This window comes from the organism of the source record quoted next, unplaced genomic scaffold (assembly GCF_019419815.1).
Source record: "Pyrus x bretschneideri cultivar Hongxiangsu unplaced genomic scaffold, Pyrus_bretschneideri_v1 Contig88, whole genome shotgun sequence".
Lineage (NCBI taxonomy): Eukaryota > Viridiplantae > Streptophyta > Magnoliopsida > Rosales > Rosaceae > Pyrus > Pyrus x bretschneideri.
The window spans coordinates 905,484-917,054 of record NW_025999829.1 but is presented as its reverse complement, the minus strand read 5'-3'; positions in this window follow the sequence as shown (position 1 = coordinate 917,054).

Sequence of the window (11,571 nt, the reverse complement as noted above, 5' to 3'; positions counted from 1 at the left end):
GGGGACTTGTGGGGAATGTTTTGGGTTGTCGTATGCAATCATCCAATTCAATAACGTTAGGAAAATCTGAGGGTTAATTAGTGCAATTCACGGTTAATCTGGGGCGTTGAGAATTCATGGTTTATTGAAAAGCAATTAGAAATCGTTTTGTGTGCAAGTATAACATGTGTGGAGATGAACCCCTTAGCTAGCTTCCATCACATTCATTAAATCCAAATTCGTTTTAAAATCTGTTCGTTTTACAAAGTTTTAAGTTTTGTTTTTAAATTCGTCCAAAACCAATCCCCCTTTACTTTGTTGAGTCATAGTAGTTAGAAATCACTTTAGTTTGTGTTTTTAAGTGTCTTAGGTCAAGTTAAAACCAATTTTCGTCCAAAGTTGTGTCTAGTGTTCAAAACTGCCCAGATTGTGTTTTTAAGGCAGTTTTGAGTGTTTTGGTGCTGTTTTGAGTCTTTTGGTTTGTTTTGGTGTTTTAAAGTTTAGTTTTGCATTCTTTGAGTCTAGTAAAGTGTTTTATATTGTGTTTCTACGTTTTTGAGTCAATTCCAAGTGATTAACAATCCCTCCTAATCCCCGGTCTAGAACGATCCCTACTTACATTCTTCACTACAATTGATAAAAAGAGGGTTTAATTTGTGTGCGTATAAATCTCACACCAAATTTTGGCGCCGTTGCCGGGGATTAGCAACTTTGCTAATCCCTTGTTATTTCTTTTTAGTTATTTTTGTGTGTTATTTGTTTGTTATTAGTTTTAGTTTCTGACTTGTTTGTTTCCTTGCTTTAGGTACTAGTGCATGACGCGGAGTTCTCAAACTGTGCATGCACATATCTTGGAGTTTAACGACGATTTTGAACGTGATTTGAGAAGAAAGAGGAGGCATCCCGAACCTAGTGAACCTAGTTCAAGTTCAGAGGCTGAATCTGAGTTTGAAGAAGTGGAAGAAGAAGTTATGGCAGCGGACAATCGGACCATTAAAGAGCTTTCGGCCTCGGGGTTGGCCAATGCCACACCATTATGCATTCAATACCCCGCGGCTGCCCAAGGCAAGACCGATGAATTTGAATTGAAGTCAAGCTTGTTGCACCACATTGCTAAGTACCATGGACTGTCCATGGAAGATCCAAACAAGCATCTTAAAGAGTTTGAAGTAGTATGCTCAAGCATGACACCCATCACCGTAGATGAGAGTATTTTGAAGATGAAAGCTTTTCCATTCTCTCTTTTGGAAAAGGCTAAAGATTGGCTTTATGAATTAGCACCTGGAACGGTCACTTCGTGGGAAAGTATGAAGAGAGCATTTTTAGAGAAGTTCTTCCCCACTTCGAGAGTTATTCTTTTAAGGAAGAAAATTAGTGGAATTGAACAAGGCCAAGGCGAATCATTCCCAGCATACTATGAACGTTTCAAGGCTCTAGTTGCATCATGCCCACAACATCAAATGAAGGAAGAGCTTTTGATTCAATATTTCTGTGAAGGACTACTTCCACTTGAGAGACAAATGCTAGATGCTTCAACGGGAGGTGCTTTGGTAGACAAAACCCCGGTGGCTGCAAAGACCCTAATTGCCAACCGAGCGCTAAATGCACAACAATATGAAGGACTTGGGCAAAGAGACATGCCACGGCAGCAACAAGTGAATGAGGTAAGTGCTATTTCCGAACTTCAAAATCAAATGGCTAATCTTACTTCTCTTCTTTCGCAGGTGGTTGAAATACCAAAGGTACAAAGTGTGGCTGTTTGTGGCGTGTGCTCCATGAATGGACATCTCACCGACAAGTGCCCTCAATTGATTGAGAATGGAGGGTGGGAATCTGCCAATGCCGTGGGTTATGGGAACCAAAACCAACCAAGGAGTGACCCTTTCTCTAACACATACAATCCCGGTTGGAGAGATCATCCAAATTTCAAATGGAGGGAGCCACAACAACCCCAACAATCTGCACCACAAAGGGGATTTCAACAAAACCCCCCCTGGGTTCCCACGGCCATACCAATCCAACCCACCACCATTGTCCCAAAACAACTCAGGTTCGTCTTTTGATAATTCTCAAGTTATTCAATTACTAACTCAATTGGCGCAGGGGCAAGAAAAACAAGCAAAGGACATGCACAATTACGCCAATGAAGTGCAAAATCAAGCTCGAGAGGTGACTGAATTGAAGAGACAAGTGGGACAAATGGCTGAGTTCATGGGCCAATTTAGAGAGCAAGGCAAGTTGCCTAGTTCAACCGTTGTCAACCCGAAGGGAGGATTCGAATCTGCCAAAGCAATCATGTTGCGAAGTGGGAAACAAGTTGGAACGGCCTCACAACTCTCTAAATCTGCCCCAACGGAAGATGAAAAGTTGCAATTTGAGGAGGGGGAGCAAGAACAAGCCACGGCAAGGGTAGGAGACACCATGCCGCAGCCACCTCAACTACACCATTCGGCTTCCAAGGGTAAGGATGTTCCAAGTTCGATTATTTCTAATGCTATTCCTCCAAATGTCCCCTTTCCTAGCAGGTTTATGCAATCTAAGACAGAGGAGGATGAAAAAGACATCCTGGAGACGTTTAGGAAGGTGCATGTCAATATCCCGCTCCTTGATGCAATAAAGCAAATTCCGAAGTACGCTAAGTTTTTAAGGAAGATTTGTACAACAAGGAAACGGATTCGGGAGAAAGAGGTGGTACATGTAAGTGAGAATGTCTCTGCAATGTTGCAAAGAAAGCTGCCACCTAAATGCAAAGATCCAGGTAGTTTCACTATCCCTTGCGTAATTGGTAATACAAGGTTTGAACATGCCATGCTAGATTTAGGTGCTTCAATTAATGTCATGCCATATTCTGTTTATGCATCGATGAATCTAGGAGAGCTTAAAAATGATGGTGTTATTATCCAATTAGCCGATCGATCTAATGCATATCCGAAAGGAGTTTTGGAGGATGTTTTGGTGCAGGTAGACCATTTGATTTTTCCTGCAGATTTCTATGTGCTTGACATGGAAGATTCGGCACACTCTCCATCATCACCACTCTTACTTGGACGACCTTTCATGAAAACAGCTCAAACCAAGATTGATGTGGCCAAGGGAGCAGTCACTATGGCCTTTGGTGGTGATATGATTAACTTTAAGATTCCTGAATCGATTGAGAATACTAATGATGTTCGTTCTTGTTGTGCCATTAATGTAATTGAACACATAGGGACGGAGTATTCAACAAAGATCAAGAAGGATGTTTCTCGAACTACCACCGAGAAGGAACTTGGAGTAGAGCACAAGGAGTGCACGGCTCCAACCTTGAAAGCACCACAATTGGCCATGAGCAACCCTTGTGCATCCACCCATTGTGCTACCACTTCTTTGCCGTACAAAGGTAAGCCACCTATTCCAAATTCGATTCCCGTTTCAACTAATAGGTTGTTACCTCGTGTGGTGCAGGTACCTAATCGAATTCAACGTCGTGGGAGAATTCATGTTGATGTAGAAAAGCAAAACACGACAATAAGAAAGGATCATTATCCCACTCCATTCAAGGACCCAAAGCATGAAGTGGTTCGTCGGACAGATTGTAGTTGCACCCCTCCATGCCGTGGGGTTCCATAAACCTTCAAGGGAGCATCGTCCGGCTGTACGACGTTAAAGCAAGCGCTTCTTGGGAGGCAACCCATGCATTCGACAAGGAGAAGATGGAACTTTCACTCCAAACCCAGATTTGCGTTTCTAAACCCTTCTCCTTACTTTTTATTTTATCATGCTTAGTTGTTTGTTATTTGTTTGCTTTTTGTGTGAGTCTTTGTGTGAAACATTCAGGACAATGTTTGATTTAAGTGTGGGGGGGTAAACAAGTGTTTTTATGCAAAATTCGTGGGATTCTATCACCTATCACTTCTAATGTTGTTTCTCACTGTTTTTAAGTGTTTTTAATGCGTTTTAAGCTGTTTTGGTCTGTGTTGAAGTAAAAATCCGAAAATTTGAAAAAAAATCGAAAAAAGTGTTTTGAAAAAGCCAAAAAGAGTTGTTTTTGTGTGTTTGTTTGTGTCTTAGGGTACCTTCCAACACAATGATGAGGATTTGGTTTTTAATTGCATGACTATTAAAGAAAGTTACAAACATGGATGGAAGTTTGATTTGCTCCTTGGTTTATGATAGGAGCATATTCATGCGACTTAATTAGCTTGTTGTCGTGCATTTATGTTGTGTTTATTTAGTTATTTTAGTGTTTAAGGCCACTTTTGTGTATTTTCAGATTATAAGGCCAAAGTGTGTAAGAAGATGCAAATTGGAGTCTTTTGGAGCGAAAGAGGAATGAATGAGTTGAAGACTTGAAGAAACGACGAATTCCTACGCCAACGATGAATTCTTACCAAAACGAAGAATCCTACTCAAACAAGGCTTCCTATTTTAGGAAAGTTGACCCTAAGTTTCCCGTTTTGGTAACCTTTCCTAATCTTAAACGTCCGCATTTTCTAGCCACTTTGAAGGCCTTATAGGCACTTTAGGACACAAAACCAAGGCCCTAGCCCTATTTCCCTTCCTAGCCGCACCTTTATATTTATGTTTTAATTTCCTATTTTCATAAGCCTTTGATTTAATTTTAAATAAGCTAGGGTTAGTTTTCTGAAATCATACATTTTCCTAACCCTAGCCGCAAAACCACATTCTCCCTAATTCTATTTAACATGCAGCCACCAACTCATTCTCCCTCTAATCCGTAGCACCCATTCAGCCATTTTTTATTATTCTCACCCTAATCCCCCCCCAAAAACCGTGCAGACCATAACCCTAAATTCCATTCTTTATTCAGCCATTTTTTTCCCATATTTTACCATTGATCCATCCGCAGCACCTGCACCCATTTTTCATCTCTGCCCGTGGCCCCCCCCCCATTAATTCCACCCTAAGATCCCATTATTCTATTCCGCTAGCCACCACCATAACCGAATCCGTGCAAAAACCATCCAGCCGCACCATCCCATAAAATTCATTCTTCAGCCGTGACATTCCATTGCTCCCCAAAAACTGTCCAGCCGTGCAGCACCATTCCATATTTCCTAATCTGCCGCAGCAAACACCACAAATTCCAGCCACCATACAACCTTTCCTCCATCATTCCACCACCTTGCCGCACCACCACACTTCCCTAAACCCATTCCTAAACCAGAAAATCACCCAAAAACACAATAAACCTTCTCTGCCGCAGCAAGAAGAAAGGAGGAAGAGGACTTAAAATCGCGCAGAAATTCAAGTGGATTCGTTGGGCGTTCTAGGTGTAATCCATCCTTTGTTCTTTATGTTTAAATTCAATTTTATTTTTCTTGTTGTGAACATGAGAGGCTAAATCCCCCTAGTTAGCTAGGGGGTGATTCGAAACCATGTTTATGCTTGCAATATGAATTGATTACTTTTGGTTGGAATTTCATAAGTTGTGGATTCAATTCGTTTATCTATTTGATTGATAACTTATTTGTGTATGTTGATTGAGAGTGCACGCTTAGTTTTCATGCATGAATATGATGCTAGATTATAAGGGAGTTTCACCTAATAGTTACAATCTTATAATCACAAGTAGTGAAGGTCGCTTGAAAACGATCGCGTTGAATGAATTCTTGGCACTAGTTTCATGCTCATCATAGTAACGAATGCTTCGTCAATGCTTATGTTTTTCATAGAACTTAATGATTCTTGCTTGTATCTCTATTATGCAATTCATGTAGGGAACTTGTAGGGAATGTTTTGGGTTGTCGTATGCAATCATCCAACTTAATAACTTGTGGAAAAACTGAGGGTTAATTAGTGCAATTCACGGTTAATTTGGGGCGTTGAGTTTCATAATTTATCGAAAGACCAACTGAAAATCAAAGTGTATGCAAGTGTGACATGTGTGGAGAAGAACCTTCTAGCTAGCATTCATTCCATATTTCATCACATTCATATTTAAATTCTGCCTTTAAATTACAATTTGTGCATTTAATTTATTTTCGTCAAAAATCTCAAATCCCCCTTTACCTTAGTGTCTAATTTAGTTAGAAAGTGTCTTAATTTGTGTTTTTAAGTGTTTTGTATTCTTTGAGTCTTTTGATTTGTTTGAGTGTTTTTATTGTTAGTTTTGCATTCTTTGAGTCTAGTTTAGTGTTTTTAACGTTTGTTTTACGTTTTTGAGTCAGTTTCCAAGTGATTTAGTAATCCCTCCTAATCCCCGGCAACGGCGCCAAAAATTTGATGCTAACTAAGTAAGCAAGCGTATCTCGGACTTTGACAGTGACTTTGAGAGGACTTTGAGACGAAGGAAGAAGCATCACGAATCAAATCCGCCAAGCCCGGAACCTGAGCTTGACGAACAAGGCCTAGAAGAGGAAGAAGAACCCACGGCAGGGATCTTTGAGGAACCCACGGCAGGGATATTTGAAGAAGTCCAAGGCATGGCGGTGGACAACCGTACACTCAAGGAGCTTTCCGCCTCAGGTTTGGATAATGCCGCACCCTTGTGCATTCAATACCCCACGGCTGCCCAAGGTAAGACGGATGAGTTTGAATTAAAGTCAAGTTTGCTTCATCATATTCCTAAATACCATGGCTTGTCCATGGAAGATCCTAACAAACATTTGAAAGAATTTGAAGTAGTTTGTTCTAGTATGACTCCCGTTACTGTTGACGGAAGTATATTGAAGATGAAGGCTTTTCCATTTTCTTTGATGGACAAAGCCAAGGATTGGTTGTACGATTTAGCTCCCGGAACCGTCACATCGTGGGAGAGCATGAAGAGGGCCTTTCTGGAGAAGTTTTTCCCAACTTCTCGAATCATCCTTTTACGTAAAAGGATAAGTGGCATTCAACAAGATGAAGGTGAGTCATTTCCTACGTACTATGAACGTTTTAAATCTCTTGTTGCTTCTTGTCCACAGCACCAGATGAAGGAGGAGTTGCTTCTGCAATACTTCTACGAGGGGCTCCTGCCAATTGAACGACAAATGCTTGACGCATCGGCGGGTAGAGCATTGGTGGACAAGACACCCATGGCGGCCAAGGTCTTGATCGCGAACCGAGCGTTGAACGCTCAACAATATGAGGGAGTAGGCCAAAGAGGACCCCCACGGCAGCAAGTGCATGAGGTAAGTTCTACACCTGATATTCATTCACAGTTAGCTAATCTTACCTCCATTGTGTCTCAGATGGCCGAAGGCATGAGGATGCAAGGACCGATTGTATGCGGGGTGTGTTCAATCCAAGGACATGCTTCTGAGAAGTGCCCGCAACTCATAGAAAATGGTGGATGGGAAAGCGCCAACGTGATTGGATTCCAGGGTCAGAACCAACCGAGGAACGACCCATATTCTAACACTTACAATCCGGGTTGGAGAGACCACCCAAACTTTAGATGGAGAGAGCCCCAACAACCACTACAACAAGGGGAATTTAGGCAACAACCTCCGGGCTTCTTCACCAAGCCATTCGTCCCCACACAAGCACCTCCACAACCTGCCCAAACAAGTTCAGGTAACACGTTAGATAATGATACACTTCTTAAGTTACTAACGAATTTGTCTCAGGGGCAAGAAAATCAAGCCAAAGCGATGCAGAATCAAGAAAAGAGGGTGGACCAATTGGAGAAGCAAATTGGCCAAATTGCGGAGTTTGTAGGGCAATTCCGAGACCAAGGCAAGCTCCCTAGCTCGACCATTCCAAACCCGAAGGGAGGCTTTGAAACCGCCAACGCAATTACCTTGAGAAGTGGCAAGGAAGTTGGAACCACCCCACAACCACCAAAATCAAGCGAAGAAGAGGATGAAAAGCTGCAACATGAAGAGGAGGATGCAAGCAAGCCCACGGCAAGGGTACAAACACCCTTGCCGCAACTATCAAGGGACATTAATGCACCCAACTCATCTCATTCGGCCACCAAAGGTAAGTTGGGGTCAAAATTGATTAATTCTAACTTTGTTCCACCCGATGTTCCTTTTCCTAGCAGATTTTTGCAATCCACGAAAGAAGAGGAGGAAAATGATGTTCTAGAGACATTTAGAAAAGTTCAAGTCAACATACCCCTTTTGGATGCAATCAAGCAAATCCCGAAGTATGCGAAGTTCTTGAAAAAGCTTTGTACAACAAGGAAACGGATTCAAGAAAAAGAGGTGGTTCATGTAAGTGAGAATGTCTCTGCCATTTTGCAACGCAAATTACCTCCCAAATGCAAAGATCCAGGTAGTTTCACTATTCCTTGTGTAATTGGAAATACAAAGTTCGAACATGCCATGCTAGATTTAGGTGCCTCAATTAATGTCATGCCATATTCTGTTTATGCATCTATGAATCTAGGAGAGCTTAAAAAGGATGGTGTTATTATTCAATTAGCTGATAGATCTAATGCATACCCGAAAGGAGTTTTGGAGGATGTTTTGGTGCAGGTAGACCATTTGATTTTTCCTGCAGATTTCTATGTGCTTGACATGGAAGATTCGGCACACTCTCCATCATCACCACTCTTGCTTGGACGACCTTTCATGAAAACAGCTCAAACCAAGATTGATGTGGCCAAGGGAGCAGTCACTATGGCCTTTGGTGGTGATATGATTAACTTTAAGATTCCTGAATCAATTGAGACTACTAATGATGTTCGTTCTTGTTGTGCCATTAATGTAATTGAACACATAGGGACGGAGTGTTCAACAAAGATCAAGAAGGATGTTTCTCGAACTACCACCGAGAAAGAACTTGGAGTAGAGAACAAGGAGTGCACGGCTCCAATCTTGAAATGACCACAATTGGCCATGAGCAACCCTTGTGCATCCGTCCATTGTGCTACCACTTCTTTGCCGTACAAAGGTAAGCCACCTATTCCAAATTCGATTCCCATTTCAACTAATAGGTTGTTACCTCGTGTGGTGCAGGTACCGAATCGAATTAAACATCGTGGGAGAATTCGTGTTGATGTAGAAAAGAAAAACACGACAATAAGAAAGGATCATTATCCCACTCCATTCAAGGACCCAAAGCATGAAGTGGTTCGTCGGACAGATTGTAGTTGCACCCCTCGATGCCGTGGGGTTCCATAAACCTTCAAGGGAGCATCGTCCAGCTGGAAGACGTTAAAGCAAGCGCTTCTTGGGAGGCAACCCATGCAATCAACAAAGGAAGAACGTGGGAATCGTTCCACACTCAGATTTGCGTCCCTAAACCCTTTCCTTTGTTGCTTACTTTATGTTATGTGTAATGTTTTTAATTGTGTCTAAAACATTGAGGACAATGTTTAGTTTAAGTGTGGGGGGGTAACATTCTGTTTTGAGATCTTTGTGCATGAAATTCATAGGGTTTTACCACCTAACATGTCTAAACTTGTTTCCCACTGTTTTTATGTGTTTTTAAGCTATTTTAGAGTGTTTGAGTGTGTGTTGACTTAAAAATCCGAAAATTCCATAAAAATTTGAAAAATTGTTTTGAAAAACCCAAAAAGAGTTGTTTTTGTGTGTTTGTTTGTGTCGTAGGTACCTTCCAACGCAATGATGAGGATTCGGTTTTTAATTGCATGATGGTTAAAGAAAGTTACAAACATGGTTGGACGTTTGATATACTCTTTGGTTTATGCTTGTTTGTAGTTATAGTTTACGAATTCACATGTAATCACAAATGATAAAAATTAGTTTTTGTAACATGCTTGAAGGAATGAACTCAAACTAAGGCTACATCCCTGTGAGACTTGAGCCTAAACGTTATTTGGAGAGTTGTAATCTGTTCATCATTGTTTTCTAAGTGGTTGCATGATCTCATTATTCATTGCTTGGTTACTACTTAGAAGGTGTTTCATCACTTAGTTCCAAATGCTAGAACTCATGCCCATTTCATTCAAAGCATGTCATTGATTTGCATAACACATATTCAAGATGAAGTTGTGTAGTGAACACCATAGCCAAATTGCCATATTTCCCTTTTCATTTGTTTTGTAGGATTTAACCCCGTTGAGCCTTGTGTAGCCTACTTCCTTTGTTAACCCACATTATCCTCACCTAGCCTAGATTAGGACCATCCTTACCCTTGTTTTTGAAGCATAGTAAGCAATGAATTCCTTTTGATTAATGTGTGCAGAAAATAAGTGTGGGGGAAAGTGTATTCATGTGAGTTTATGTGCCATACGCATGGTTAGAAAAAAAAAAAAAAAAAAAAAAAAGAAAAGAAAAAAAAAAAAAAAAAAGAAAAAGAAGTGAAAAAGAGTTGAAAAGTATTGTTTGTTGAAGTAAGGGCCCAAAACAATGAATTAGGCCCTAAGAGTTGTTTGAATCTTCCCCATTTGTCTAAAAGTTGATTTCTGCATTCTAAGGGAATTCTAGGACTTAATTTCAATACTTTGCTTGCTATTGCTTAAAGAACTTTTGTTTATCCCTACCTTTCGTTGTTAGCCAATACCTCAAGCCCCGTTACAACCCTTGACTTCTATCTTGAGTGTTGTGCATTTCAATTGTGGAGTTTGAATTTGGTATGAGCATATTGTGTCACTGGTTCTCGCATCTAAGTAGTAGCATTCCATTCATGAGATCATATCTAAACACGTTTAATTACTCCAGAAATTGCGTTCTTTGTTATAACATATGTGAGTACTAGTTTTTCATGTTTACATCAATCTTCTCACATATAACTAGTGTAGGGTGTGTAGTCAGAAAATCTGAGTGAAAATTGAGTGCATAACTAGTGAGGAATTGAGGGAATTCTCTAAGGCATGTTACTACATTCAAAATGTGTTTTAATTGATTAAATGCGAACTAGTGAATGGTGACTACGATTAAGTATGTGCTTGAGGGGAAGGAAGACTAAAAGCTATGTGAGTAATGATTTTTGACATGTCATGTTTCATTGGAAATCCCTGAGGCAAATGTTGGAAGGTTTAGGTTATGTTTTGTTTGTTTTGTTTCTTCTTGTTTACTTTAGTTGTTTTGTTTTGCTCGAGGACTAGCAAAAGTTAAGTGTGGGGGAATTTGATAGGAGCATATTCATGCGACTTAATTAGCTTGTTGTCGTGCATTTATGTTGTGTTTATTTAGTTATTTTAGTGTTTAAGGCCACTTTTGTGTATTTTCAGATTATAAGGCCAAAGTGTGTAAGAAGATGCAAATTGGAGTCTTTTGGAGCGAAAGAGGAATGAATGAGTTGAAGACTTGAAGAAACGACGAATTCCTACGCCAACGATGAATTCTTACCAAAACGAAGAATCCTACTCAAACAAGGCTTCCTATTTTAGGAAAGTTGACCCTAAGTTTCCCGTTTTGGTAACCTTTCCTAATCTTAAACGTCCGCATTTTCTAGCCACTTTGAAGGCCTTATAGGCACTTTAGGACACAAAACCAAGGCCCTAGCCCTATTTCCCTTCCTAGCCGCACCTTTATATTTATGTTTTAATTTCCTATTTTCATAAGCCTTTGATTTAATTTTAAATAAGCTAGGGTTAGTTTTCTGAAATCATACATTTTCCTAACCCTAGCCGCAAAACCACATTCTCCCTAATTCTATTTAACATGCAGCCACCAACTCATTCTCCCTCTAATCCGTAGCACCCATTCAGCCATTTTTTATTATTCTCACCCTAATCCCCCCCCAAAAACC